General features: G+C 44.6%; 1 protein-coding gene and 1 long non-coding RNA gene across 4 annotated transcripts in view; both read left to right on the forward strand.

Annotated features, from left to right (window-relative positions):
- ZFAND6 (zinc finger AN1-type containing 6) overlaps positions 1-23,572 on the forward strand; it is a 74,199-nt gene that overhangs the window by 16,264 nt on the left and 34,363 nt on the right. The window lies entirely within an intron of this gene.
- Positions 2,787-14,147, forward strand: LOC132668586 (uncharacterized). The gene is made up of 4 exons (XR_009605642.3): positions 2,787-5,408; positions 5,544-5,690; positions 6,887-6,972; positions 10,493-14,147. It is a non-coding gene; the product is annotated as an uncharacterized LOC132668586 (long non-coding RNA).

Raw genomic sequence — 23,572 nt, forward strand, 5'->3', positions numbered from 1 at the left:
TCAGCGGGTATAATTTCCTGCTTGTCCAGTGAGCTCCACCTTCCTGGGTTCTTGGGGTAGTGCCGAGGTGTGGACAGCACTCTGGTTGTGGGGTTGGTGCAGCTGAGCCGCGGTGAGGTAGTGAAGGCTTCTGCGCAGAGAAGTGGTGACAAGCAGTGTCGGGTGGGGGGGAGGGGTCGGAAAAATCACGTCTCCTTTCCAACAGGTTATCAGACACATCAGCTTTTTCTTTTAAAGAGGTAATTTTTTTAATGTTTGTTCATTTATTTTGAGAGAAAGAGAGCAGGGGAGGGGTGGGGTGGAGAAAGGAGGAGAGAGAGAGAGAATCCCAAGCAGGCTCCACGCTGTCAGCACAGAGCCTGACTTGGGGTGCGATCTCACGAACCGCGAGATATGACCTGAGCCGATATCAAGAGTCAGATGCTTAACTGACTGAGCCACGCAGGCGCCCTGAAGATTTAATGTTTTTAGAGGAATTTTCAGTTCCCAGCCAAATTAAGGTACAGATACTTCTTATATACCTGCTGTGTCCTCACATAGGCATGTCCTCCGCGTCCCCCCCCCCCCCCACCCTACCAGTATCTCCCCAGAGTGGTACATTTGTTACAGTTGATGAATCCAGGGGTGCCTGGGTGGCTCAGTTGGTTGAGCGTCTGCCTTTGGCTTGGGTCGTGATCTCACACCTCGCGAGTTCGAGCCCCACGTCGGGCGCTGTGCTGACAGCTCAGAGCCTGGAGCCCGTTTAGGATTCTGTGTCTCCCTGTCTCTGCCCCTAACCCCCTCACATTCTGTCTCTGTCTCCCTCAAAACTAAATACACATTAAAAAAAAAAAAATTTAAGCAATTGATGAATCTACATTGATGCATCATAACTACCCAAAGCCCATCAGGCTTCAGTCTTGGTAGTGTGCATTCTGCAGGTTTGGGCAAACATGATGAGATGTGTATGTTAGTGTATAGAGTATTTCACTGCCTTAAATATCTTCTGTAGTCCTTCTGTTCACCCATACGCTCTCCTCCTCAGCCCCTGACAACCACTGATCTTTTTATGATCTCCACAGATTTGCCTTTTTTAAGATGTCATATAGTTGAAATCACACAGTATGTAGTATTTTCAGATGGTTTTTTTTCACTTAGTCATAGGCATTTCAGTTTACCCCACGTCTTTGCATGGCTTGATAGCTCGTTTTTTTTTTTAGCCCTGAATAATATTCCATCGTGTGGATGGACCGCAGTTTATTAACCCATTTACCTACATCTTAGTTGCTTCAGAGTTTTAACAGCTGGAATAAAGCTGCCGTAAAACTCCCATGTTCACCTTTGGTTAAATACAAAGACTGTTGTTGCTGGATTGTAAAGTAAGTAGTTAGTATTGTAAGAAACCACCGTACTATCTTCCAAAGCGGCTGTATCATTTTGCATTGCCGTCAGTGAGGGTTGAGAGTTCCGGTTGCTCCACATTCTTGCCGGCATTTTGTGTTGTCAGTGTTCCAGATTTTTGCCATTCTCATGGGTGTGTAGAGCTGTCTCATTGTATTTGTATTTCCCTGATGTATGACGTGAAATGTCTTTTTATACGCTTTCTTGCCGTGTCTTTGGTGAGCTGTCTGTTAAGGTCTTTGGCCCACTTTTTAGAGTTTTGTATAATTTTTAAAAAAATTTTTTTAAATGCTTATTTATTTTTGACAGAGAGAGAGAGAGAGAGAGAGAGAGAGAGAGAGACAGAGCACGAGCAGGGGAGGGGCAGAGAGAGAGGGAGACTCAGAATCTGAAACAGGCTCCAGGCTCTGAGCTGTCAGCACAGACCCTGACGCAGGGCTCGAACTCACAGACCGCGAGATCATGACCTGAGCCAAAGTCAGACGCTCAACTGACTGAGCCACCCAGGTGCCCCAGGTTTTGTATAATTTGAATCAGTTCTTTATCAGATGTGTCTTTTGTAAATATTTTCTTACAGTCTGTGGCTTGTCTACTCATTCTCTGGACATTGTCTTTCTCGGAGTAGGAGTTTTTAATTTTAATGATGTCCATCTTACCGATTCTCTCTTCCATGGATCATGGCCTTGGTGTTGCATCTAAAAAGTAATTGCCATTCCCAAGGTCAACTTGATTTTCTCCTTTGTTATCTTCTAGGAGTTTTATAGTTTTGGGTTTTATGTGTAGATCTGTGATGCATTTTGTATTTGTTTTATGGAAGTGTTGTAAAGTGTGTGTCTAGATTCATTTTTTTTGCATGTGGAAGTCTAGTTATTCCAGGATCATCTGTTGAAAAGACCGTCTTTGCTTCATCGTATTGCCTTCGCTCCTTTGTTAAAAGATCAGTTGGCTGTATTTATATGCATCTTTGCTGGGTTCTCTGTTCTGTTCTAGTGATCTATTTATTTGTTCTTTGACTAATACGACATGTCTTGATTACTGTAACTTCATACTAAATCTTGAAGTTGAGCAGTATCAGCCCTTCAACTCTGTTCTTCTTCAGCATTGTATTGGCTATTTTTTTAATGACTTTATTTTATTTATTTATTTATTTATTCAGAGAGAGGGGCGCCTGGGTGGCTCAGTCGGTTGAGGGTCCGACTTCGGCTCAGGTCATGATCTTATGGTTCGTGAGTTTGCGGCCTGCATCCAGCTCCGTGCTGACAGCTTGGAGCTTGGAATCTGCTTTGGATTCTGGGTCTCCCTCTCTTTCTTTCAAAAATAAATAAACATTAAAAAAAGGGAGTGTGCGCAAGTGGGGGAGAGTCAGAGAGGGGAGAGAGAGAGAGAGAGAGAGAGAGAGAGAGAGAATGAGAATATCCCAGGCAGGCTTTGCGCCGTCAGCTCGGAACCTGACACAGGGCTAGATCCGATGAACCGTATGATCATGACCTGAGCCAGAATCAAGAGTCAAGGCTCAACTGACTGAGCCACTCAGGCACCCCTGTATTGGCTGTTATAAGTCTTGCCTCCGTATATAAACTTGAGAATCGGTTTGTTGATAGCCACAGAATAACTAGCTGGGATTTTGGTTGGAATTTCACTGTAGATCAATTTCGGAAGAACTGACCTCTGGACAATACTGAGTCTTCCTGCCCATGAACATGGACTATCTCTCCATTTATTTAGTTCTTCTTTGATTTTGTTATCAGAGTTTTGCAGTTTCTCTCCCATAGATTTTATACATATTTTGTCTTATCCTACCCAAGTATGCCATTTTTTTGGATGCTAATGTAAATGGTATTATATTTTTAATTTCAAATTCCGCTTTGGTGGTGTATAGGAAAGCAGTTGGCTTTTTATATTAACCTTACTCTTGCAACTTTGCTTAATCACTTACTAGTTTCAGAAGTTTTTCGTTGTTGATTCAGATTTTCTGCAAAGGCAATCACGTTATCTGTGAACAAAGGCAATTTTATTTCCTCCTTTGTAATCTGCATACCTTCTGTTTCCTTCTCTTGTCTTATTGCATTAGCTAACACCTTCAGTACCATGTTGAAAAGGAGTGGCGAGAGGGGACACACTTGCCTTGTTTCTGGTCTTTGTGGGATCACATCAAGTGTGATGTTACCTGTACGATTTTTATAGAGATTCTTTATCAGCTTAAGGAAGTTTCCCTTTGTTCCCACAGGAACTTTTCAAGTGCTCACAACAGAATCATGAACTGAGTGTTGTTATTGTCCGTTTCACAGATGATGATACAGAGGCGTAAAGAGTGCAGGCCACTTAAAAAGTCAAACAGCTGATTGAGTGGCAGAGCCTGTGTTCAATTTGGGAAGTCTGACACCAGCGCGTGATCTTGCCATTCGGATCTACTTGGAGAGGAAAAGATAGTCAAGGTGGGGAGACTGCCAGGAAGGTTTTGGTAGCTCCGTGGCCATCTGAGTCACTTTTTACTAATCTTTGTGAGCCTTGGGTTTGTGATCTCGGGGTCACTTTCAGATACTGCCTGGGAGAGGTGAGAGGGAGTGCTCCTTCCTGTCCCAGTGAGTGTCAGATGGTGGCATTGGTCGGGTCCCAGCTGTCAAGGATCTTTGTAAGAACGGGACCATGCCTTCTCCCTGCCTTCTGAGGAGTTCACGTCTTCTGGTTCTTTGGTTTCCTGTGAGCTAAAAATCAGAATTTTTTTGTACAGACTTATTAATGAGTCACTCTACTTTCCTTAATTTTCCTTTACAAAAACTTCTGATGTGGCTATGGTGCAGATAAAAATGGTGGTGTAGTGAGCACTGTGTTTTCTTCTTTACATAGTTACTCATTTGTAAATTTCTAGCCCTGTGAGCTGTTGGTGGTGGTATCCACATTGACAAATATTTGATCAATATTGATCCCCCAAATTTCTTTAGCGCCTACTGGGTGCTATGCCAGGAACTTAGGATATCTTGGGGAAACATACACAAAGGATTAAAATGTTTAGTGATATGAAGAGAAAAGACATCAGGTTTAATAGGAGCAGAGAATGACAGACTTTACACGGGGAAAAAGTGCTTGTACTAAGGTTAAGAAGATACTAAAAGTTAACCAGAGTGCGTGAAAGGGATGGGATAGGGTAGGCCTTGTAGCTGGAGAGCAAAGCGTGTGCAAGATGATAATTAACAGCAGAGAAGCTGAGAGCTTCAAGACCCCCATGAAGCAGAAATGGATGAGAAAGAGGCCAGCAGAGCCTGTTCTGTTGGTGATGGAGAGCCATTGGATTATTGATCTGGAGAGTGGTCTGATCACATGCCTTCGAGTTAGCGTTTACTTCGGCAGTAAAGGGTGGCAGTAAGGGGTTCAAGGTTACACAGCTAGTAAGAATCCACTGTGGTTTGAACTGAGGTCACTCTGCCCCTCTTTAATAAAGCCTGTTCAAGTCTGCGTCATTTAAGGTACCCAGAGTTCAGGTTCACTGGTCAGTAACACAGGCAGCAGAAGTGAGAATGGCACACGCGTAGCTACTGGAAGAAGACAAGAGATTAAGTGAGACTTATCATGATGATCGAGGCATAATTGGCAGAGAAGCGGGAAGGATGAGGGCTTAAACCAGGTGTAATTGCGTAAAAGGTTGGGGTGTGAAATAGTAAGGACTTGACTGGTTTGTGTTTGAAAGAGAGGTCAGAAATCACTAAGGTGTTAGTTAAAAAGCCACGTTGGCAAAGCCGACGATAAAGTTCCCTTGAAAGAAATTATGAAGTCAGGCACAGGTATTTTTTTGGAACAAGTTACTGAGCTGCGTTGAATTTTGAAGTTTAAGGGTGCTCTCTGCAAATCATTGAGGGTTTTTGATTGTATTAGCCCACAGACGTGGCTCTCTTTTAGACTCTGGGGACACAGAGATAAATGAGACATACTGGCCCAGCACCCGAGGACCACGTCACGGTTCCTCTTGCATCGTTGACCTTCAGAATACCTCCTCAGCTACAGACCGCCTACACTTGGTGAAGAACTTTGAGGTCAGTCAGTTCCTGCCATGCCGTCTTACTCCCGTGCCAAGTGCCGTGTCCTCCGCCCCGTGCCCCACGGCTCTCTTCTGGGGGACAGGATCTAACTCCTCACGAGTGTTTTGTTCTTGCCTGCCCTCGCTGCAGATTGGCTCTCCCCAGAGGCCACCGGTTCTCACAGTTGGTGGCTGCTGGCGCTGTCCTCCACACCGAGCAGCTCAAAGGGACGCGAGGTCTGTGTTCACTCGCTCCCTTTGCTGTTGGCGGATTGTTACTCTTCCAGGCAAAAACCCGGTGAGCTTGCGGGTCCGTCGTCTTGCGGGCATCACTCTCGTGTTTATGGGGGGTCCTGGTGCCGGGGTTCAGCTCTACTTGGTCTCGTTCAAGCATCCAGGTGACTTTCCACTTCTGTGAATGCGGGGATTTGGGTTTGTTTTATTTATTCCTGTATCTCGGGGCCCCAAACAGTGGCTGGCACATAGGAAGTGCTTAATTTTTGTTGAATAAATAAATAAAAATTTTAAAACACTCTTGACTTGTCTCCATAAACCTTTAGCAACCCACTGCGTAGACCAAGCCTTACACTTTATTGCCTGAGACGGCTCCACCTCTGAAGTTGTTTTCCAGTTGAGGAATGTAATACATGTTAATTGGTAAAAATTTAGAAAATGGATAGGCTAAAAAATTTTTCTCTCCTAATCTCGCTACCTAGAGATGAAGGTTGATATTTTGCTTTTATATCTTTCTAGGCTTCTTTTTCCTGTGCACGTGCAAATGTTTTTTTAATTTTTTGAGGAATCACAATTTCATATTGTGAAATCTTTCCTTGTAATCTTCAGTCACATGAAACACGAACGTCTGCTGCGTGCTTAGGTAGCGTGTCGGTTGCTAAAGGTGCAACGTGAAAGGAGACAGCCCGGGCGGTAACCTGCGTGCAGAAGTCTAGTGACGGCATCACGGTTCACGGCTGTCCTGTGCCCTGTTAAATGAAGCACCGTGGTTTTTGAGCCAGCCCCCTATTCTTTTCCCGTTGCGATTAGTAGTTTTCCTGTTAGAAACAGTGCTGCCTGATTATGTCCCTAGGATGAATTCACAGAAGTGGAATTTTGGGTCAGACTGGAAGCATTTTTAACCTGTTGTTCTGGAGAAAAGCTGCACTGCTTTATAGTCTCGCCGGGAAGCTGAGCTAGTTTGTATAAAATCTAGTTTATCTGCACCCACGCCAGAAGGCGTGTGCGTTTTTTTAAGTTCTAATTTGGTAAATAAAATTTTTTTTATTGAGGTATAATTTACATGCCATAAAATTCACCCATTTAATAAGTGTTCACTTTAGAAATTTTAGTTAAATGCACACAGTTGTGTGATTACTACCACACTCCACTTAGAACATGTCTGTCACTCTAGAAAGATCCCTCAAGCCTGTCTGTAAACGGGTCCTGTTCCCAATCCCGATCCTGGGTAACCAGTATATCTGCTCCTTGTTTCCGTAGATTTGCTCTTTCCCAACGTGTACGTGGAATCCCATATTTTAATGTGGACTTTTGAGTTCGACTGCTGTCACTGGCACGTTTTTGAGGTACACCTATGTTGTGACATCTGTCATTAGCTTGGTCCTTTTTTCTTTTCTTATTTTTTATTGTGGTAAAATACGCATAAAATATATGCATTAAATCACTTGTAAGTGAATGAACGCACGCTGGTATGCAGCCATCACTGTTGTGCGTCTCCAGAACTTTTTCCATCTTGAAACTCTGTGCCCATTTAACAGCAGCTCACCGTCTGCTCCCCAGTAACTGCTATTTTCTTTGTGTCTCTGAGAATTTGAGGTTTTTTCTTTTCTTCTCTCTCTCTCTCTCTCTCTCTCTCTCTCTTCCTCTTCTCTGTGCCCAATGTGGGGCTTGAATTCACGATTCCAAGATTAAGAGTTGGATGCTCTACCAACCGAGCCAACCAGGCGCCCTGAAGTCCTCTGTATAAGCGGAATCATACAGAATTTGTCCTTTTTGTATCTGGCTTATTTCACTTAGCGTGCGATCTGCAAGGTTCATTCATCTTGTATGTAACACATACGAAAATTTCACTGCTGTTAAAGACAGAATAGTATTTCATGGTGAGTGTATAGATCACACTTTGTCTCACCATGTCTGTCTGCAGACATTTGGGTTGTTTCTGTAATGCTGCTGTAAACGTTGGTGGTCAAATAATTTCCAGGTTTTGCTTTCACGGCTTTTGCTTTTTTATGCTAGAAGCGGGATGTCTGGGTCATGTAGTAATTCTGGATTTAACTTGCTGAGGAACCGCCACACTCTTTGACAGAGGCTGTACCTTTTTACATTCCCACTACCGGTGCACAGGGGTTCTGATTTCTCCACATCCTCACCAAAACTTTTCTCTCTTTGAAGATAGCCATCCAGATGGCGCGAAGTGGTATCTCAGTGTGGTTTTGATTTGCGTTTCCTAATGATCAGTGATGCTGGGCATCTTTCCATGTGCTTATTGGCCTAGATGAGTATGTCATCTTTGGGGAGGTGTCTATTCAAGTTCTTTTAGGAGTTCCTTATATATTCTGGATATTTATCTCTTATCCAGTAATCACATTTGTACGTATTTTGTCCCATTCTGTGGGGTGCCTTTTTATTTTTACTCTGTTGATTGTGTCCTTTGGACAAAAGTTTTTAACTTTGATGATGCTCAGATTATCTGTTGTTACCTTTGTTTTCGGTGTCAAATCCAGGAAATCATTGCCACATCCAGTGTCCAATCTTGTGCCCTGTGTTTTCTTGTAGGAGTTTTATAGTTTATACATTTAGGTGTTTGACTCATTTCAGTTAATTTTTGTACATGGTGTAAGTGTCAAACTTCATGCCTTAGCTTGTGGATATCCAGCTTTCCCACTACCTTTTTTGAAAAGACTGCCCTTTCCCCCATTGAATGCTCTTGGCTTGTCCTTTTTTATTGCTGGTTAGTTTTCATTGTGTAGATACCGACCACGTTGTATTTATTTATCCGTGTCCTGGTTCGTGGACATTGGGATCGTTGCCAGTTTTTGGCTCGTCTTGCCACTGTGAACATTTATGTACAAGTTTTTGGATGGCAGACATTTTTGTTTCTCTTGGGCAGAAACCTGGAAGGGGAATTACAGGTCATATGAGAACTGCAAGTTTAACTTTGTAAGAAACCACAATTTTCACAGTCCCAGCAGCAGTGCCCGTGAGGATTCCTTTTGTCTTCCCTGTCACCAGCACTTGGTGTGCTCCTCTTTGTGCTGGTGGCTCTTCCGGTTCCGAGGGAGGAGTGGCTGCGCCTTGTGGGGTGACTTTGCATCTCTTAAACAGCTGATGAGGTCTCTATCTGGGGGCGGGGTCTTGTGGCTGCAGCCCCACCCCTCCCGCCCTCCTCCTCTCCCCACCACTGCGTCTTCAGCTTGGTCAGCCCCAGTCTTAACACTCTTGTTTCTTCTTTCTCCCGCTGCCCGCCCCTCTTTGTTTATTTATTTCATTTAAAAAATTTTTAATGTTTATTTTTTGAGAGAGAGAGAGGGAGAGAGGGAGGGAGAGAGGGAGGGAGAATGCAAGCAGGGGAAGGGCAGAGAGAGGGAGACACAGGATCCGAAGCAGGCTCCAGGCTCCAAGCTGTCAGCACAGAGCCCGACGCGGGGCTCGAACTCACGAACCGAACTGTGAGATCAGGACCTGAGCTGAAGTCGGAGGCTTAACCAACTGAGCCACGGTGCCCTGGCAGACCCCTCTTTGATCACTTTCTTACTTTCTAATCTCGGACTACCGTTCGCATACCCTGTTTCTAAACCTAAGCACCTAATGTTACCAAGCAGGTCATGTGATTTTGTTTTGCCACCATTGTGAGTTTTTCTGTAACTTTTTATTTTGATTTAATTTTAAACTTAGCATAGAAATTGCATGAATAGTACAAGGAACTCCTACTCCTTTTTTTCTCAGATTCTCAGTTGTTATGCTTTGTCCTATTTGCTTATCAATATTCTTTTGTTTCTTTTTCGGACTGTATATGTGTGTGTAGAAATATATGCATATTTTCTTCTGAGTCATTCGTGTAAGCTGGAACCTTACTCAGGTTGCATAGCTATGTAGTGGTAAAGCAGGGACTGGAGTCCAGACGTGTGTGTGTGTGTGTGTGTGTGTGTGTGTGTGTGTGTCCCCATCCGTCCGTCCGTCCCGTCAGTAGCTGGCACATACTTGCTGCTTAGGAAAGGCCTCTCGAATGGACCGGTGACCACGGCTCACCCGTCAGAGTCTGTACGTGCTCTCTTGGGCTGTCCACACGGCTCGGTGCTTGGGTTTCGCAGACTCCAGCTTGGGACGTGTGCTTTGCCACTTCTGGCTGTTTGCCCGGGAGCTTCCGTCATGTCACTAAGGCTGTTCCCTCGTCGCTGGAGTGGAGGAGAGGACAGTTCCTCCTTGTGACGGACGTTGTGAAGGTTAGAGGGGACCGCACAGGTGAAACGTTTGTCACCGACCCTCGCCCTTCCTTTCATAATTCGTCCCGTTCTGCTGACGTAGCCACTGGCTTGTCTTCGTCGTCCCCCCCCCCCCCCCCCCCTCGTTTTTTCACCCCAGGATCTTGGTCCTGGCAGACTTGGTGTCTGGTCCCCAGGGAGGACACAGCTCCAGCGAAAGGTCTGGGGTGACAGCTGTCGGGAGACCCTGATCTGAGTCCCAGTCAGAGCTGTGAGGCCGAAGCTTTGATCACAAAAAGTCCAATTCCAGGTGCGGGGATTTCGAGAGCTGGTTCCAGGAGCCGCGCTGCCTTTGGCATCCCAGTTTTTGAGTATTTTTTATTTGCCCTTGTAAACTTGTGGAGTGTTTCAGAAATACCAACTTTGGTGCGCCTGGGTGGCTCAGTCGGTTGGTTAAGAGTCCAACTTCGGTTCAGGTCATGATCTCACGGTTCGTGAGTTCGAGCCCTGCGTCGGGCTCTGCGCTGACAGCTCGGAGCCTGCTCCTGCTTCTGTGTCTCCCTGTCTCTCTCTGCTCCTCCCCTGCTCACACGCTGTCTCTCTCTCAAAAATAAAGATTAAAGAAAAAAATTTAAAAAACAAAAAAGAAATACCAACTTTGTAGGGTCCATAAAATACGGGGTCACACCCTTGGAAGCAGTGCAGAAATTTGAGGTGGCCCGACACGTCCGCCCCTGGCCGGCACCCCTCTCAGAGGTACGTGTTTTTCCAGGAAACTGTGCCGTTTCGTTGCTGCATCACACGTTCTAGGTTTTTCTTTAGAAGATCAGGTCTCCGTATGCGCGACCCCATCTGGCAAGTAGGGGGAAGAGAAAGCCATCAAACCAAATACTTCCCAAAGTAAGAATTCTTGGGGATTGTCTTCTCGGTTGATAAAGTGTGTATAGCAACCTATTCGGTGATCGGGGTTTTCAACCGAGACCGAGGGAAGGGCGCACGTGGCACTGGAGAGGCTGTGCGGGGCAAGGGACAGCGTCCCGCCACGGGGTCTCTGAGGAGCCTGGGCGTGTATTGCTGGTTCGCGTGTGACTGGACTCCAAGCCGGATTTTGTTCTCCTGATTTGGACGGTTTTCTCAGAATAATTAAACATCTCTTTGGAGGAAATGGTTCCCTGCACCTCTTGCGTAACTGCCTTCACCAGATGAGTCTCACGTAGGTAACAGTTTTAATGTTGTCTCTTACAATGCTGTCTTAACGTCGTCTGAAAATCAAGAGTGAGCTATTTCAGAGGAGAACAGCACCGGGGTTGCTGGTTTGTCCTCGCCACCCTGGGTTTGCTCTTCAGTGTCTCTGCGAGGAAACAGGCCCCCTTTCCGTACAGCGTTTAATACCTCAGCGTGACCACCCAGGTTAACAGGTGATAAAACTCTTGAATGTAAAATTGTACAAACAGCTTATTTCTCAAGACCAAATCCTTTACGGTGTTAATTCAGTGGACAGATGGGACTAGAAGCCGTTAAATATTTTCCCTCCACCCCGAGCAAGCGGCATGGTCCCCTGTGTTCATCAGCGGCGAGAGAGCAGTGTTCTCTGGCTGCTTGTGGTCATTTGGTTTTTAAGTTTATGATACCCTTAAGACAAAACAGAAACTACACAGGAATTCCTTCAGGAGGACCGACATACATCACCCTACCAGAACTCTTGTGCGTTGCACGAGTGAGTAACTGTTGGGGTTTTTTTTAGCAGAGGGAAGGAAAGGAGCCGGACTTAGGTGGGAAGAGGGGAACGTTCTGGACTGCCGGAAAGCTGTCTTGTCTGTCGCCTGTCATTTCCTAGCTCCAGCTTCTTGCACAGCTCAAAGAGAAGAGATGGAAACGTATTTAGTGACGCACAAGGTACAGAGAGTGCAGGCAGCAAAAGGGAACTGCCCCGGAGCCCCGTCCCTCCGCCTGCCGTCAGCTGTCAGCCCCTTGTGGGCGGCCACGAGTGATCCCGGCTCCTCTCTCGTTCGCCTAATGAGAATATCTGCTCTGAATGGCTTTCCATCTTTTTGGTGGAAACCTTCATCGCATTGTAGTGGGTCTTAGAAGTTTAGGAAAAAATAGGAAAAGAGTCCACGTTAACCATAGATGTTCTTATCCTGTGCAAAATGTGAGCATCTTGGAATAATGGAGGCACAGTCGATGTATTGTAGCTTTGTTTTGTGAAGTCAGGCATTTGTGTACATGTTGCATATGTTACCTATTTTATGAAAAAAGGAGGAAACCAGGGAAAATCTTATGAAATGCTCAGTTCTCTATGAAAAATAGCCCTCTTGGTCAAAAAGGGCCTGTTCGGTCTCTCGCATTCGTATAGGAGGGTCCTGTTGGCCATGTTCTTGAGTTCACCGGTCCTCACCTCCAAAATAGTTGAGGCACAGAGAGCGAAGCCGGGGGTTTCTTTCTCTCCAGAGTCCTCCCCCACCCCTCCCCAACTGCCATGGCTTTTCCACTGAGCGTCACAGGTCTGAAAGAACCTTCGTTTGCAACCACATCTGGCCCTATGTAACCACTTCATCTATAGCTGGAGCCAGGTCAGTGAGGACTGGTTTTGTCCTTCAGATTTTACGGTAGAAATTTTCCATAACTTAGATGAACTAAATGTGTATCTCCAAGATTTTGATGAGTGTATAGCACATCTATGCTTTAAGTGTGAGATGTGCCGAAAATCATAATTCCTTAAACTTAACAATCTTGAGATGTTAAATGCTTATTCAGTGCTTATTACAAAGAGGCTTTTAAAGAATAATGGTTTTTTGATCCTTCTGTTTACATGTGCTGTTTTGGCTGGGAAACTTCTGTTTGCAATTTGAGCTCTTGTGTAGGGGTGGGGTTGGTGAGCAGAGGGGAAATAGAAATTTTCTTTTCCTTCTTTTTTTTTTTGTTTTTGTTTTTGTCTTTTTGAGAGGAGAGAAAGAGAGAGGGTCCCACGCAGGCTTCGCACTCAGCACAGAGCCCAACGCTAGGCTCAGTCCCACAACTGTGAGATCATGACCTGAACCAAAACCAAGAGTCTGACGCTCAACCGACTGAGCCACCAGGCGCCACCGTATTTCCATTTTTCTGACGACTTCCAGGTTTCCTGGCGGGGCAGATGGCCGTTATTACATTGAGCCCTTTCCCGTCAGCCCGTTAGGCTCTTCCTCCCTTTGCTAAGACCTCTGCCTCCCCCTCTCGACATGGTCGTAGACGAGTTGTGTGATCCAGGGTTACAGTCGGCTCGTGTTTTGCTGAAGACGAAGTTTGTGTTCCTGTCTCTCGTTCTCCTCGTTACTGCTTGGGTTTTGAGAGACACTTGCTTATTCTGTGATCTCGAAGTCGGAGGTCCCTCTGCTCATCTCCTCTCCTATCATGGTGCCTTTCCAGCAATTGAGAGGAGAGTGTATGCAACCATCAGCCCCGGGGTAGAGGACTATATTAGTTCGGTACAGACCATCTGGAAAAATTGTTCCTGCGTGCTTTAACCCTCTTCTCCCCAAAGTGTCACCGAAATCTTTTGCGCCAAATTCTGAGCAGCAAATCTCCGTTAATACCATTCTTATTTGAGTTATCAGGCTGACTGCCAAGTGGCAAAAAGCTGAACCCCTCGTTCCATACCAGGTACTGTAGTTAGTTGTAAACCATTGTTTTCTTACGTCCATCCAACAAAAAGCACTTCCTAAAATTTTAAGTAGTGGCTCTCCAAAGTTTATAGTGGGAAACCATTGTGTTTTGACAGACTACTTTTGAGATGCATCCTTTGACCTAATTTTAGTTGACCTAAATTATTCTCCAGTTACCATCTTTACAGTAATTTGAAACCGTTTTCTTTTCAGCTACGAACATGTATTTACTGTGTTCTGTGCTAAAATAATATTTCCCCATATGTATCTACAGTAGTGGTTCTCACACTCGAATCTAAGAATCCCTTGGAAGCTTAGTCTCAGTCTTGGTCTGCGTCTCCGGAAACTGATGTGGCAGGTGTGGAGTAGGACCTGGGAATTTGTAATTTTCTGAAGTTGTTAATCCATATTTAGTGATCAGTTCAGGAACACTCTTTTTAAATCTACTTATCTCTTGACATTTTGAGTCGTATTCTCGTTGGTCTTTGCTTTTGGCTGCCATAAAGCCAGGTCATTGGAACTTTGATTTCACTATGTTGAGGCCAGTGCTGGAGCCAGTTGGACTTTTTAACATTTAAGACCAAGGAGCTATTATAGGACCCGTTGTTGATGATGAACAGTTTTCGGCTGAACGCTATATGGCTTCAAAGACTATGGTGCCTAGCAATTTATTTGATGGTTTTTTTTTTTTTTTTAAATTTTTTTTTTTTTTATTTTTGGGACAGAGAGAGACAGAGCATGAACGGGGGAGGGGCAGAGAGAGAGGGAGACACAGAATCGGAAAGAGGCTCCAGGCTCCGAGCTGTCAGCCCAGAGCCTGACGCGGGGCTCGAACTCACGGACCGTGAGATCGTGACCTGGCTGAAGTCGGACGCTTAACCGACTGCGCCACCCAGGCGCCCCTATTTGATGTTTTTTAACCACACCTAGAAACAGAAGAGAAAAAACCGATCTTGGAGTTACTGATTCAGGCCTGCCTAACAATTTATATAAATCAGGTATCACGAACATAGGAATTTAAAGTTATCAAGATCTCTGTGTAATGTGGAAAACCAAATCAGTGCACATTCAGGGGTTGACTCCTCCTAAATAGTTTTCGAGCTAATACGCTTCTATTTTTGTCCCCCGTGAAGGGAGAATTGAAAATTAGTCCCGTTACTGGTGCTTTCTTCAGCAGAAGTAGTGAAAGTAAACGTGGGTATTTTAACGACGTGAGAAAGAGATTACTGCTTCGATGATGTCTGTACACAGTGCTTATGTCTGCAGTGATCTATGGGTGCCATTAAATTCCTGAAGAGAACGTAGTATAAATTAGAAAATCTTAAACACACAGGCTTGTCATCTGGCCTACTATTTTCAGATTGCTACAGATTAATGTGACCATTTACTGGCCTGGAAGGAGGAAAGTTGCTAATTTAAACCAGATTAGTATGTTCTACGTTGTTAAAGCATTCCTTGATCCTAAAAAGTAAAGATGAAAAGGACTGGTAATTTGATGTTTACATGGGAGGTTTAGTTTCCTGTGGTTGCTGTCTAGAGGCTCCGGGTTTGTGTCCGTGGTATATGGATAAATGCAGGCCAGATGCCAGTCTGCTGTCTAAGCGTGGGGCTCCTGGGGGTGCCAGTCCCCTGTCCAAGCGTGGGGCTCCTGGGGGTGCCAGTCCGCTGTCCAAGCATGGGGCTCCTGGGGGTGCCAGTCCGCTAAGCGTGGGGCTCCTGGGACACCTGTTGTGTTGCAGGCGTGTCAGGTATTGGACATACAGTGGTGAGCGACACAGATGGCTTCTAGTATTTAGTGTTAATCAGATCCTAACAGGCAGAAGGATGTGGTTTAACTTTGACCAGGAAAGTGACTCGTGTGTTAGTTAGCATGTGCTGTTTCTTAGCAGGGGTATTTTTGTGTTCATTTTTCTCCGTGTATTTATCCCATTTGCAACATAATATTTGTATGCAACATATATAACTGTTAACTGGGATTAATCAAAAAGGATTTATAGAAAAAAAGTTTAATGGTTGTTGGAAACTTTGTAAAAAGTCAACTCTAGGGGCACCTGGGGGGCTCAGTCGGTTGAGCGTCCGACTTCAGCTCAGGTCATGATCTCACGGTTTGTGGGTTTGAGCCCCGCGTTGGACTCTGTGCTGACAGCTCGGAGCCTGGAGCCTGCTTCAGATTCTGTTTCCCTCTGTCTCTCTGCCCTTCCCCTGCCCGCGCTCTGTTTTCTCTCAAAAATAAATAAGCATTAAAAAAGTTTTTAAAAACATCAACTCCAGGGTCCCTGGGTGGCTCAGTTGGTTAAGCGTCCAACTTGGGCTCCGGTCACAACCTCACGGTTGGTGAGTTCGAGCCCCGCACCAGGCCCGCAGCTGTCAGCACAGAGCCTGCTTCAGATCCTCTGTTCCCCTCTCTCTGCCTCTCCCTTGCTCTCTCTGTCTCAAAAATAAATAAACATTAAAAAAATTTTTTTTAAATCAACTCTGTATTCTCAGTGAACAGAATATAATAAACTGAAAATGGCATTTGAAACCCTAATGGTTATTCAGTATGTTTTTATTGGATAGGTAGTAACAATATATTCAGACTTCTAATTGTTAAGAGTTATAGGGGAAAGGACCCCACCTGACTTCTTGAGGCTGGATCTGTGTCTTCTGTCGCGTCCCTCCCGGCTCTGCAGAGAAGTCAGCAAGCGAGAGAGCGGGTTCACTGAGGGTGTATGCATCTGAGCATTTTATCTTGGTAATGTTGACATGACCATTATGCTAATAGAATGGAGAAAAATTGTTTAAATTGAAAGGCTATTCTTAAATTGCTATTATTTTGAGCACTTGAACTTAGTGGTAAACAAGTTAAAAATGTTTGAAATGTGATTTTTCTTAAAAATACTTTGAAGTTCTGGCGCCTGGGTGGCTCAGTCAGTTAAGCTTCTGACTTCGCTCAGGTCGTGATCTCACGGTTTGTGGGTTTGAGCCCCATCCTATGTCAGGCTCTCTGCTGACAGCTCAGAGCCTGGAGCCTGCTTGGGATTCTTTGTATCCCCCTCTCTCTCAGCCCCTCCCCTACTCATTCATATTCATTAATTCATTCATTCATTCTCTCTCTCTCTCTCTCTCTCTCTCAAAAATAAATAAACATTAAAAAATTGAAAAAACTTTTAAGTTCTTCTTAAGTTCCCTGAAGAAGTCTCTTGGCTTCAAATTACCCGGTTTACTATGAGTTTATCTTTAGGTTTTATATTTGAATGCTGGTTATTGATCTTTTCAAAAGAAGGATCTTTTTTAAAAATGGAAGCTTTTATTTGAGAATTGAAAACTCGTTAGAACACGGGTTATTTTGTAACATAACTTTAGTGATTAAGAAAGTATGAGGAAATTGCTTTCTCTGCATTTTCTGAAGAGTTAGGAAACATTCAGAAGGATGAATTCCTGAAAGGAATAAGCTAGGCCGCCTTTATTTGGGAGGTGTCTTTTGTTGAAATGCAATAAATTCATGTCAGTTACACTTTTTTAAAATATTTAGGACTAGGAAATCATACTTAGTAGAGTTTGTTTGAATTATAAGCCCCCTTTTCCCAACTTTAAAAACTGACAATAAGTACGTTCAAGCTCTCATTCACACTTCATGCTTGTCGTAAAGCAACACGTTAATTGTATAGCGGTCTGAGGGGCACCTGGCTGGCTCAGCCACCAGAGCGAGCGACTCTTGATCTCGGAGTCATGGATTTGAGCCCCACGTTGGGTGTAGAGATTACTTGAAAATAAAAATAAATGAAAAGCAATCCAAGCTGACCTTGTTCAAGGTACCAAGTCATTTTCAAGGCACTGTGGTGATAAAAAAAAGTAGATATAGAGAGAAGGTAAGAAAGGGAAAGGTTTCTCTGCTTCTATCTAAATGAGGGTAATTGTTTAGAACGTTATTTTAAGATAGGAAAAATAAAATGATTGCTTAGTAGGACACTGGTACTTGGAGAAACTCCTAATCCTCTTCCGTGCCACCTCCTGCTGTAACTCAAACTTGTAATAGTAAGATCCTCTGCCTAGCATCGCTGTGACTCCATCATGTTTCGAATCAGAACTGCTGTTTCTTTTGTCCTATTCTATTATTTTTAAAAATTCAGCTTTATTGAAGTAAATTTGCATACAACAAAATTAGCTAATTTTAAGTGTGCAGTTGTAGTTACGACGAATGTGGTTATAACCACGATGTGGAACGTTTCCGTTACCCCAGAAAGTTTCCTGGTGTCGCTCAGGAGTTCATTCCTCTGCCACCCTTGGTCCCTGGACCTGCATTCTGCCTGGTGGCTCTCTGTAGCATTTCATATAAATTGGATCACATATTATGTAGTCCTTTGTGTCTGTCTTCTTTTACTTGGCACGGTAATTTAGAGACTCCTCCGTGTTGTCATCGGTGGTTGGTTGCTTTTTATTGCTAAATAGTGTTCCATTGTGTGCACGCGGCCCGATCTGTGTATCCACTCGCCATCTGTTGGCTACTCCGGCTGACTTGGTACTTGGCCGTCACGAGTCACGAATGAGGCCGCCGCGAACACGCCAGCACAAGCCTCTGTGTGGACGTGCGTGTGAGTACCTGGGAGTGGACCTTTGCTGTGGTACAAATGGAGCCTTTGTCTCGTAGTCTGGGCAGAGGAGGAAACCCATGTTGAACCAAGAGGATGAAACCTGTCCTGGGGAAAAAGCTGGATTGCCGACTGACCGTTAATTCTCTTCTTTGTACTTGTGTTTTATGTTTTGTCTTCTCCCTTTCCCCCCAACAAGCGCCTGCCTTTAATTGTAACTGTAAAACCTCTTCAAAAATGATATTCCTTATTTAAAACTCAAATTTGTACGAAAAGCCTAAATTTTGAATGGGCTAGTTGAACCATGGCTGGTTTGTAATAGTTCCCGTCCCCTTCCCCCTAGTATTTCTGCCTTCTACTAAGTTTTATTTTTTTGGAGCCTTTTTTTGTTTCTTTCTATATCACCGTTCTCCTCAGAGTTGGGACCTGCATGGTATGATCTGAGTTAAGGGAAATACATAAGTAGCTACAGATAAAGGTTTATGATTTGTAGTGTCATAGTTTGGGGTTTGCTGGAAACTTGGCTGCAGACTGTGTTGGTCTGACTTAATGATTCATGAAACCTCTGAAGGGAGCTTAATTTGCTGACTCATGCATGTTATAATCTCCTTGGCAGTATAGGTAAGACTTGATTTAGAAACAAGGGATGCCTGGGCGCCTGGGTGGCGCAGTCGGTTAAGCGTCCGACTTCAGCCAGGTCACGATCTCGCGGTCTGTGAGTTCGAGCCCCGCGTCAGGCTCTGGGCTGATGGCTCGGAGCCCGGAGCCTGTTTCCGATTCTGTGTCTCCCTCTCTCTCTGCCCCTCCCCTGTTCATGCTCTGTCTCTCTCTGTCCCAAAAAAAAAATAAAAATAAAAATAAAAAAAAAAAAAAAGAAACAAGGGATGCCTGAAAACTTGCTTCCTGCCCTCCTAAATAGATTATGTATGTATACTAATCATACATATTAGGGACTTTCGGTTCAAAATTGACTTAATTTTACATTGGAGTTCATCAGCTTTCTTTCACAGTGTGGATTATTCTGATTCTTGTATTAAGAGAGCATCAACCCGGGCACCCGGTTGGCTCAGGTGGCTGACCGTCCAGCTTCCCCTTAGGTCACGATCTCAAGGTTCGAGAGTTCAAACCCCCATCGGGCTCTGTGCTGACAGCTCAGAGCCTGGAGCCTGCTTAGGATCCTCTTTCTCCCTCTCTGTCTGCCCCTGCCCCCCCCTGCCTTTGCCCCACTCCCACTCTCAAAAAGAAACACTTAAAAAAGAGGAGCACGAACCGGCAGCAATCAGAGATTGGCATTTGAATTAAGATCAGAGGAAAATTTGGAAAGCTAGTACTTAGGTCCAGTGGGCAGAGGATCTGATAACGTCTGTCTGAGAAAATGGGAGAGAACACAGGAATTTTGGTTGGGATAAAATATCTTTGCCCGTTTTGCGGTTAGGCATTCTGCGATGGCCTGTTAAAGTGCCTCCTTTAAACAAGGTATGCCATCAGGTTAAAGAGATTAATCTGCTAGAGAGCAGGTCAAAGAAGGCCGTAGCTGTGTAACGGAGCGGATCTGGAATTGGCTGAAGTACAGTAAATGTTGTGCCCCGGTGCTCATACCTGATGCAGAAGGTATCGCGTATAGGAGACTAAAATTCGTCGCTTCTTCCTGGGTCATCCCTGTTCAGCGTTGACTTTCTGATTTTGCTGGGTATCTACCCCTCCAATTCCTGTCTTTGTTACACTGTGAGCCAGGTGATGCGTGCTATCATTCCACTCCTTTCCAAAGGGAATTGTTTGCGCGCCTTTCCCAATAGAGAGACTATTGTTCTGTGCCTCTTGACAAGCAAAAAAAGGAGTGTGGGTATAAGATGCAAATAACTGTACAGCGCTCAAAGCTGTGCTCTACAGCTGTTAGTCTTGTAAAACCCCTTCCACTAGTTGCGAAGAGGATGGTGGAAGATTGAACGGAAGTTACAATGCGCAGGGAAGATGTGTGGGGCCGCTGGGGAGGAAGGGGAGCTGGGCATTAGTGGTGTGGCGGTGTGTGGCCATCAGGATGGTCTCCTTTCCCACGCCTTCTCTCGTTCGTAGTCCCCTCTCTGTTTTCTTTCTTTTTCCCTCCAGCTTTATTTCATGGTTCCGTGCCACGGACGTGTTTGTGTATTAGCCGCTTGTGGGCCAGCTTCTCAGTGATGACATTGTTACGTTGTCTTTTCCAGGTGTTCTCTAGTAAATGGGTGCTTCATCAGCTCTTTATTGGCATTTGGAGTTTATTTGGGGAAGGGCGGTTTAATATTTTCCTTACGTGTTGTTGATCACATGCCTCTTACTTTGGTTCTGCTTTGCTGCCTGGCATGAGCAGAAATTAACCTAATTTGGAAGGGACACTCACCTGCAGCTGCATCCCCAGTTGGAAGATGGCAGGGGCTCGGGGGGTCAGGGGAGGACTGTCCTGTGACCGCGGCGTGGTTTGGGGAAGGTTGGGAGGAGGTGACGTGCCCTTGACTCCGATCCACTGAGCCACACCTTGTCATCAGTGTGGAATGGCATGTGTCATGTAGCACTCCGCCGGATGTTTGACATGAGAGCACTATAATAACTCACCAAATCGGAAATCAGGGATTACTGTAATTGCCGTCGGATTGGAGTTTGAGTGGACGGACATCAGATTGGAAAAATGATACTCTTTCTTGTATCTTGAATACCTATTCAGAATCCTTAGAACATCAGCTTCGAATATTTATCTTTCTCAGGTTTTATTTTGAGATAATTTCAGGGCTGCCTGGGCGGCTCAATCGGTGAAGCGTCCGACGTCGGCTCAGGTCGTGATCTCACAGTTTGTGGGTTTGGACCCTGTGTCGGGCTCTGTGCTGACAGCTCAGACCTTGGAGCCTCCTCGGATTCTGTATCCGCCTCTCTCTCTGCCTTTCCCCAGCTTGCACTCTGTCTCTTTCTTTCTCTCTCTTTCAAAGTAAACATTTAAAAATGGTTGGAAATAATTTCAAGTTTATGGAAAGTTACATTAATAATACAAAGAATTCCCATATACCCCTTGGCAAGGTTCACCCACTGTTAACTCTTTGCCACGTTCACTCTGTCATTCTCTTATTTTTTCCTGGATGGTTTGACGGTAAGTTGCACGCATCATGTCCTTTTCCCATGTAAGGCTTATGCAGATATTCTGACAAGGCCATTCTTGTATTTTCGAAGACAGTTCAGTTATCGAATAAGGGAGATTTAACACCGATTAATAATAGAATTCTCTAATACATGGTCCACTTCCGAATTTCTCTATTTCTCCCAGAAATGCTCTTCATTAATTTTTCTCCCGATCCAGGATCCAGCCTAGAATCATTTGTGGCATTTGGTCACTTTGTCTCTTTATTGTCCCTTCATCAGGAACGCTTTAGCTTTTACCTTCTTGACGTTGGTATTTTGTGAAGAGTGACCATTTATTTACAGAATCTCTCTCAATTTGAGTTTGTCTGATGTGTCCTTTTGAATACCTTTGGGAAACGCAGAGTCAGCGGGGACACCACGTTAGTGTAGTGATGTGTGCTTCTCGGTGCATCGTGTCAGGGGGCACGTGTCCGTCTGTCCCCTCATCGGGGAAACTAACTTGTGGTCTTTGGATCAGTGTGGTATCTTCCAGGTTCTTCCACTTAAAGGTTTATTATTTTTCATTTTGTAGTAAGTCATCTGTGGGGAGCTGACTTTGAGGCTGCTCTGTTCCGTACCAGACTTTCCCTATAGACAGTGTTCCCTATCAGACTTTCATCCACAAAGAATTTCAGCATGCTTTGGTCATTTGGGCGGAGTCATTTATTACTGTGGTGGTTGAGGTTCAAATATCGAATTGCACACACTCAGTGCTACAGGAGGGAGCGTGTTCTAGCTGTTGGCTTCTTCGGCATTTGATGTAATTTTTTAAAATCTTTTTTTAATGTTTATTTATTTTTGAGACGGAGACAGAGCGCAAATGGGGGGGGGGGGGCAGAGAGAGAGGGAGGCATAGAATCTGAAGCAGGCTCCAGACTCTGATCTGGTAGCACAGAGCCCGATGCGGGGCTTGAACTCACGGACTGTAAGATCATGACCTAAGCCGAAGTCGGACGCTCAACCCACTGAGCCACCCAGGCTTGGCCCCAAGCATTTGAACGTGTCTTATGTTGAACTGGAACCGGTCTTCTGAGACGTCCACACAGTGCTTCACACCTGAACTCTTGTACCACCCAAGATAAGCCTGCTCCTGTTTTCTCTTTAGCAGCCCTTCAGAATGCATCCCTTTTTGATTTTTCTCTCGGTTCCTTCCATTTCTAGTGGTCGTTTCTTGTTAAGAGATGGCTCTCTTGAGTTTGGGACCACCCTGTTGGTTTCATGATCACGCTCATTTACTAGTGTCCACACTTCACATAGGAAACCCCATCCGCAAACAGTTCTAGGTATGTTTTTACCAGGACAGTGGATTGCCGTTGCCTATAATCTGGCTCGATGCTTAAGAGCAGTAGGCCTGGGAGACAAATCTGGGTTCGAGTCCTGTCTCTGTCACTGATTAGCTCTGTGATCTTAAACAAGTTTCTAGCATCTCCAGACTTCAGTTGGAATAATTGCACCTACCTTTTTGAGGGTGGAATGAGGATTAGTGTGCGTGTAAAATTTGGGGACAGGGCCAGTGACACCATAATCACTCATTAAATGTTGATTGTTGTTCGTAGACAGAAAACACATTTCTGTTTTACAGCCCGAGATGGGTACAACTTATTTTTTAGCTGTTGTGTCCTGCTGTAGGCTCATTTAAACCTAAGGTGATAATCAGCAAGTTGAAAAGAGTTCTGAAGCACGGTTAGGTTCTCGGACAAGTACTTTAACTTGTGTGAAAGTTATTCCATCGGGTTCCGTCAGCTTTTATGAGGTGTGAATTATTTCTTAAACCGTTTGCATGTACATATAAGTAGATTATAAACAAACATTTGTCTTTTGTAGCAAAGCAAACGTGCGGTAACTTACTTCAGCATTAAGTAATACTTCAAAAAGTAGCCAGTGAAATTGAGTATTTGGACGTTACTTCTCATGGTGTTTCTAACCATGTTGCTAATATAAATAGTAAGTTTACGCCGTGAAATGCTGAAGTATTAACTAAAATTCTCTGTAGAAATTTGAGGCCCATGTTTTTTATATCCAGGTATTCTAGGACATTTTGATTGAATGCAGTTTTATTTTCCAGACAAGCCTTCTAACGCTTGGTAAACCTGTAGCAGAAATGCTGCTATAGAGATGTGCATTGGTCGGTAAACGTGCTGCAGACTTTCATAGCAAATGTTAGAAATACGGCTCTTACTTCAGTCGAAACGGGACCCAGAATCTCATTCTCCCCACCCAGGAGGGTCCCAAGGGATATTCTTGGGGCACTGAAGTCATCCCCATTGACTGTTTGTAAAAGTCGTTCTTCTGTTGCTGGACGTTTATGCTAAATAAATTAAACTTTAGAGACACAAAAATACCTAGTTTTGCTTATTTGGGGGTATAAATGATCATATAAAAAGTAATCCT

The sequence above is a fragment of the Panthera onca genome, chromosome B3, assembly GCF_046562875.1.
Source record: "Panthera onca isolate mPanOnc1 chromosome B3, mPanOnc1 haplotype 2, whole genome shotgun sequence".
NCBI lineage: Eukaryota > Metazoa > Chordata > Mammalia > Carnivora > Felidae > Panthera > Panthera onca.